This window comes from Astatotilapia calliptera, chromosome 16 (assembly GCF_900246225.1).
Source record: "Astatotilapia calliptera chromosome 16, fAstCal1.2, whole genome shotgun sequence".
Classification (NCBI taxonomy): Eukaryota; Metazoa; Chordata; class Actinopteri; order Cichliformes; family Cichlidae; genus Astatotilapia; species Astatotilapia calliptera.
Window position 1 is genome coordinate 2,798,704 of NC_039317.1, and position 7,633 is coordinate 2,806,336.

Here is a 7,633-nt window from a genome sequence, read left to right on the forward strand (position 1 = left end):
GGTGCCTACTGTTGTGTCAGAAGGGCCGGGGGGGGTTAGTATCTTGCCCAAGGATATTTGGCATGCAGCCAGGAGGCAGCCTGGGATCGAACCACTGACCTTCTGATTAGTGGTTGACCTGCTCTGCCACCTGAGCTACAGCCACCCTTCATTAAAGTATTAGAGAGAGAGAACCCCAACATTCACCTGATCTCCTACTAGTATACACTTGGAGACGGAGGGGAGGAAATATTCCTTAACAGTGACAAATCTTATGTTTAATCATTTTGACCACTGTCATTATTTATGTTTATGATTTTCTTGATCATATTTGGACAAATGCACAAACAAACAAAAAACAACAACAATAAAAAACAAACAAACAGATAAAAATACAAAACATCAATGCTGCAAAATCCTGAAAATGATAGATGACAGCATGGCAGCTATATCTATAATTTATTTACAATCTGAACCGTTTAAGGAGATCCCGGCATGGATACAAACTTTTAGTCTTGTTGCTATTAGCATAGCTTGCAGTTATGAATATGCTAGTACAGTTATCATTTTTTTTCTAACCTTTTTATGTGACCTTATATTGCGTGATTTGCAATTTACATAATTTCTCGAGTGTGAGTTATGCAATTTAGCTAACAAGCTTCTGATACAGTGCTTCTTTCTTTCTTTTCTGGCTGACTGATTGGAAGTGCAGATTCACCTTCCTGTGCCTGCAGACAGCAGTTCTGCAGCAGAAAAGCAAAGTTGATGTGTGACCTTAACACGCATGAGCTCACACTGTAATTTGATGTGAAATAGTCTTTCATATAACCAATCTCCAGAGCCATAAAAACAAATGGAGGTGTTTTCCAACATATCAAAATGCTTTATGTTTTTCAAACCGATATTTAATATTCTTCAGAATTTTATGGCTGTGTATGACTGTCGGGGTGTATCTCAAGTGCACATATTTCAATGTATTTTTCACCCAGAGGTTTTGGGGGGGGTGTGATGTGTGTGGAGCACTACAGCATGAAGTGATCTCATTCTGACTGTGAACCACCCTCCGGGAATCCCCCAGCTCTGAGTCTCCCAAATGTTTGAAGGCCTCTGCATCCATGCTTGTGTGTGTTAGTCTGTGTAGCTTTGCCATTTGCTGAGGTAATGGTCTTGCTTCGGGGACAGCTCATCCTCCGAAACAATGGCTGGGTGGTCCTCTGACAACTGCTTGAAGGTAAAACAACTGGAAAGAAAGACATTCTAACAAAAACCTCAACTTAATTTCTAAAAGTGGGCCTGTTATGTTTTCCTTATTTTTTTAAATACATAGTTACAGTGCTGGATGTTCATATTAAACATGGCTAAAGTTTCAAATAATGTGGTCAGTATGTGTACAAATAATATCTGTGTGCCAAAAACTCAGGCTTCAGACTACTAATGTTGCTTGTTTGTCACCATTTTTTTTCTACTCTTGGCTTTGTAGACATGCTTAATTTGGGAATCTTAAGAACAGCTCCGGCCCACCTGCTGCTTAAACCTTCTCCTTGCAACTGCAAACTTTAAGATGGGGAGTGAACAAGAACAGCTTGTTTCTGCTGTACAGTAGAGTGTATATGAAAGTTGGATATAGTCTTCTTATCTGAAAGTGAAGTAGAAGTGCCTTGAACTTGAATCTTTTAATGGGCGACAGTGAGGTTAATTCTCCATCCATCCATCCATTATTCCCTCCATGAGGTAAGGAGACTTCATTTCTGAACACAACCCTGAACCAGTGCAATGTGTATCCGAATCAGCCGATTATTTGCCTTATTTTAAATCAGTCTGCAAAGAGGCTGGGCTAGTGACCCTAAAGTCAGTGTTTTCCTTCCCCAAGCTACTCACTTCCAAGGGCACTGAATTATCCTTTTTGAAGACTGATTACTTTGAACTTGTGCTAGAATATGAAAAGACTGGTTCTGTTTCCAAGCTTGTGATTACTATGACTGTCTGCCCTCTGGAACTCCCTCTGAAGACTTTGGGCCCCACCTTTGCATGTTTCTAAGACTGTTCTTCCACCTGAGCCATCTCCTGCACCTGTTCCTGCTCCCAGGGCGACCCAGCTCTCTCCAGCACCCATACCAGTTCCTCTGGTGGGGGTGGCTGGTGTTCAGCAAGTCCCTGCAGCTTTTCCAGTTCACAGGATGAGGCCAGCGGAGACCCAGTCCGTCCCAGCATCCAGGTCAGTTCTTTGGGTGGGATCAGCTGCTGTCCAGCATGTTCCTGCACCTGTTCCTGTCCATAGACAGAGAGTTTCCAGAGGTCTGCACTTAACCTCCTGGTCCTGCTCTGCCCGAGTCAGAGGTCTGTGCTGTGCCATCTGGTCCTGCTCCACTCGAGCCAGAGGTCTGTGCTCCTAGTGTTTCTCTTTCCTTCAGCCTCCTGAACTGTTCCGTCTCTACCGATGGTCATGCGGTCAGCCCCATTACCTGCACTGTCTCCGCCCCTGACCCCACGGGCAGCCTCTAAAACTGCCCCGCCTGCACTGCTGGCTATGGTGTCATCCTCCATGACTTTCTGTGTTTTCGGACTCGCTTGCTCCCTGTTTTTGGTTTGGACCAGTTCCCTCAGTCCTGACCAGTTCCAACCGCCTGGGTGAAGTTGGACTCTGCTTTTTGGTTTAGGACATTTGGGAGCCGTTCTTGAGAAGAGGGTACTGAAATGCTGATTCTCATTCCTACCACTTCACACTTGGCTTTGAAGCTGATGATGAACCCAACAGAACCATATCAACTGCAAAAAGCAGATATGAGATTCTGAGGCCACCAAAGTGGAAGCTTTCTGCCACTTTTCGCTCCATGAAATTCTATCCATGAAAATGACAAATGGATGATAATTACAAAGGGCAGGCGTATTGAAGTCCAACACCCACCAGAAACAAGTTCAACTTATTGGCAGCAATGCGGGTGAATTGTTTTTATAATGATTGTACAAGGACGAAAGGCTTATGGCAAGAGCTGCAAAAGACTCATAGTCATTGCAATAGATTTAAAGTCTATGTGAAAATAATTGCAGGCTCTTCCGTATCTGTCTTCAGTAAACACTTTCTGGTGCCAATTGCTACTCTCATATTGTGCAGAATGCAACATTAGGTTCATTTTGTAAATTATGCTTATTACGAGTGTCAGAAAGGTAGATAAATTAGGAAATCAGGGTATGCCCATTGCCTAACAACTTGTCAATCACAAGCTGGCCGGTGAGAATGTAATTTCCCTGTAGGACTTCACACTTAGATCCCCCCTTGCTCATTACGTCTGGACTCCAAACAACAGCATGGTAATGGCAAAAAATAGCTTGAGGTTTCATAAATGAAATTCACTAACCAATGAATGATGTTATCCTATGTACAACCATCTTTTACTGTCTACGGGCTGCACCAAGGCTCAGTATAATAATGATTATTTTGAACTGTGAAAGATGCAAAACAGCTCTAGCAGAGTCCAAGAATAAGAATGGAGTTGAAAATTCGTGTAAATTCCCCCTATTTAAACAGACTAAAATTTTAACATCTGGGAAGCCTTACAGAAATGCATGTAGATAATAAATCTGAAGTTCAAGGCTTTGAAGTAATTCAAATAAATATCTGATATCATTGGAGTCACTCACTCACACACACAAATGCATGCAGGCTTGCAGTACACACCTAGTGGCCAACAAACAGAAACCCAAGACCTGCATGAAGAGTATTAGCATGAGAATGAAAAGGCAGTTCTTCCTGTGCACACAGTGTTCTGTGACTCATCTCTGTTCAACAATAACAGTATACCAACGCCAGCAACCAGACAGGAAAGGATCAGTATCCCTCACTCCAGTGGGAGTGATGTGGGAGTTTAGCGTATTTACCTCTACATGTATCATCTCAGCACATGTGTGTCAAAACATGTGTTTCTTTTGTGCAATTTGAATTATATGCTGGAAAAAACTCTCTGCTTTGAAGCTCTGGGACAGAATCCCTTTGCTCTTGCACCTGCCCCCTTCTTCCTCTCTCCTGCTGGACCAGACCTCCCCTGCTACAAGCCTTTGTCTGTTTCTGATCTCCTCCTGCTCTTGAAAAACAATTGTTCCACACACAAGGATCAGAAACATGCATTCATACCTATAGTCCAAAGTAGGTCATTTGTCACAGCCAAAATGACTCATAGGAGTCTTTTTATGAAGCTGTCAGGGCTGTGGTTGAGGTTATGTGTTGTGTTGGTTGACTGAAATTACAAGGTTAAAGTTATGCAAAGATTTACTGTGATCGGATTACTAAAACAGTGTCACTGTGTATCATGAGCTAAAGCCAATCAGGCATGAAAACTACATAACAGTGTATTTTTGGAGGCAGCAAAATAAGGCTGCCACTTCTGACTTATGATAAGGTAAATGTTTTACAAGGTTTTTAGCCACACCTTTTAAATGGGCCCTGCACTGCCATGTGAGGCATTTAAAAAATAAAATTAAAGTGTAGGATTGGGAGTCCCTTTCCCTGCTTTCGTACCCACATTATAGCATGCTATGTGGACAAACACAATATATGTTAAAAAAAAACAAAACTGTTTCATGTATTTCGTATATAGTTCTTATTTCTTATTCTTATTTCTGGTTTTTAGGGTTGAACTTTAATTCTTATTTTCATTTTTATTGGGAGTGGCCTTGGAAGTTATCAGTTTGTCAGCTGTCATGCTACAACTTTGTCTGCATCGTAATCATAATTTAATCTTTATCTTTAATGATACTCATGCTACTTCTGTTTTTCAATTCAACTGTACACTTTATACTGTATGGCACACGCTACCCTACAGTTTTAATCTGCCTTAAAAACTGAAGTAACCAAGTGAAGTGACTGTTACTGAATTCCTGCAAGGCTAAGATATGATCCATGATCCATCCATCCATCATCCATCCATCCAGTAGACACTGGTCAAACCATATGCTGCATATAAAAGGTGGACTTCCATGGCGTCACCATTGTGTAGGTATTTTGACTGACAAGTTAACAAGATAGAATACAATAAATGTCACCTTATAATGAGCACAAATTACAAAATAAGCATTACGTTCTATTTCATACAACATGATAATGTTGTATGAAATAATAATTGAAATCACTGAGGAAGGAATGTTTACTGAGATTACAGAGCAGAGGAGTCCACAACTGTTTACCTAAGAGGAGTTGCCCTCTGCTGGCCATTTGAAAGAATACAGGTTTAAGGTACTTCTTCACTTGTTTCACTTTTCAGACCTATATGCCACTTACACTGAAACAATCCTTGACCTTAGTAAACAATTTCCTGGTGAGTTTGTGGTCTCAGTCACTAGTTTAGTCTTACTTAATACAACTTATTGTTCATGTTCATTTTGCAAATGATGGTCTACATTAAATCTTTATTTTTCACAAAGGACAATAAAGTGAGGTATGCTTCTAGGTGGTGACTGACAAGTTGCTACCATATGTGCATGCTGTGTTCCTTGATTTCTCCTTCACATCTAGAGCCAAAAACTACTTCACAACATGAATTCAGTAATGGAGCCTACATCTATTTTATACAGAGTCTATCATTTCAAAGCTGTGCTAACATAGAGAGTGAGAGCTAGAATGGCCAAATTGCAATTACCATTTAACCAAACTTGCATGTCTTTGGACTGTGGGAGGAAACCAGCCAAGCACGTAGGTGACCAGGAGGATCTCCAACTCCTGGGCAAAATATTTACCTCTTCAAGGGTAACTCAAACAATACCCTTAAAGACGTAATTGTTATATGACTGACTGGCTAATCTGTTTTAGTTACGGTGTATCAGCTAAACACAGAGTTCAGTTGTGACTAAATGTAAGAAACGTTTTGTACATATAAACTGGCCGACCAAACAGCTGGGTAAAATTTTCTCCCTAATTAACTTTCTGTTTTGCTTTGGTGTTTCCCGTGATATTTGTCAAAAGTGTGAACCAACCTGACATGTCTTTGGAGCTGAAGTCATGCACTCTGCGTGCCCATCCATTCATCCAAGCACCCTTCTCTAATATAAAAGTCACGCTACCTTCTGCTTTGGCACTGAATATAGACACAGTTGTTTTCAGCTGTCTGAACGAATGACTAATGCCGCTGCCTTTTTTTTTCTTTCTCAAGAGGCCAGTCTTACACAGACATTAATTCATTGCAGCAGACACAAAGATTGCCCAATACCCAATGTTTCCCTATATATGATATCATAAAGTGCACGACCCTGCAACTCAGAAAAAAACATCCAGTTTCTTTTCCAAGCAGCAGGTTGACTGATTTATTACTTTCCAAAGTAAAACAAATCATTCCACATCCATCTATTTTATGTTTTGGTCTAGAAAACATAACTGTAACTGTAAACGTACTGCTATGATCTGCTCTCTGCTGTTTACATTTGATGTGAGCGAACAGTCCCGTAAGAGATCCACACAGCCTGAGGAGACATCACCCGATACCTTCCCACACCAGTGTCTCATCAGCTCCCAGATGTTCACTGAACTGTATTGATTAAGCAACATATAAGTGGTGTTTCCCCACCTCTCACCCACACAGACACGTACATACCCAGTTCATTTCAAGATTTTTCCTGTTTTCTTGATAGTGATACACTCAAAAGGCCTCAAGGCTTTCCAAAAACATTTTCTCTTACTGTATTTGTGACTGCTGCACATTATGATCTAACCTCATCATTCCCCACCCAGAATTAACCGGCACTCAAACAAAAAAAAACCTTTAATCCAGCTGTTCCTCTAAGCAGCCTTTAACACAGTCTGTTGTAGAAAACCGATTTTGGGATTAAATAAAAAATATGATCGAGTGGTTGCAATTTTTTGTGGTTCTACACGTGAATTATAACGTTTTGTTAATTAAATAATACATTTTAGGCAGAGCATATTTCTTTCTATTTATAAATATGCGTACTGCAATGCAGCATTCACACAACTAGAAATACCCTGTGTGGTTTAAATGCTGGAGCTGCCTGGAGAGAATGAAGCAAATATAATGATGCTTAGGCAGGATTTACGTGGATGCATTTCAGGCTTCAACACTCTCAATTCGTATTCACTTTGAATGGGGTCATCTGAACTCACCTGCTGCTGAACTGATCTGGGGATCTGTTGTTTGCTTGAGCTGCTTGCATAGACAGTGAAAAAACATGACCATAGCTACCTGGTTGGAAAAAATTAGGCCAGTGCAGAAGAGCCTGAAACTTGCATTCTTCCTGAAATCCACAGGGCAATAGCTATGGTTGCAAAAAAAAAGGTCTTCTTTCCTTACCTCTGTAAACACTTTGCTGTTAAGTTTATATCTTGGTCACTTATTTTGAATCATATTGAATAAAAATAAAATCTGTCCTTTCAAAAAGGAGGATTATCAATGGTATATTACACTTGCTCATTGGCTAATGACTTGTCAGTAACAAGTCATTAGCCAATGAGCCTTGCCATGATTTGATATTCTTACTATGACAATTGTACCAGCAAAGGAATGTGTGACTGCTAGCTCACTTGCTAGCAGTAAATAAATTAGAATATGAGCAGCTTTCTGCTCTATGTCTCTGTGATCTTTTTTGATATACTACTGAAATGCACAATACAAAACTGTAATATCTGTCTACACAGAAATGAAAATGTACTGAC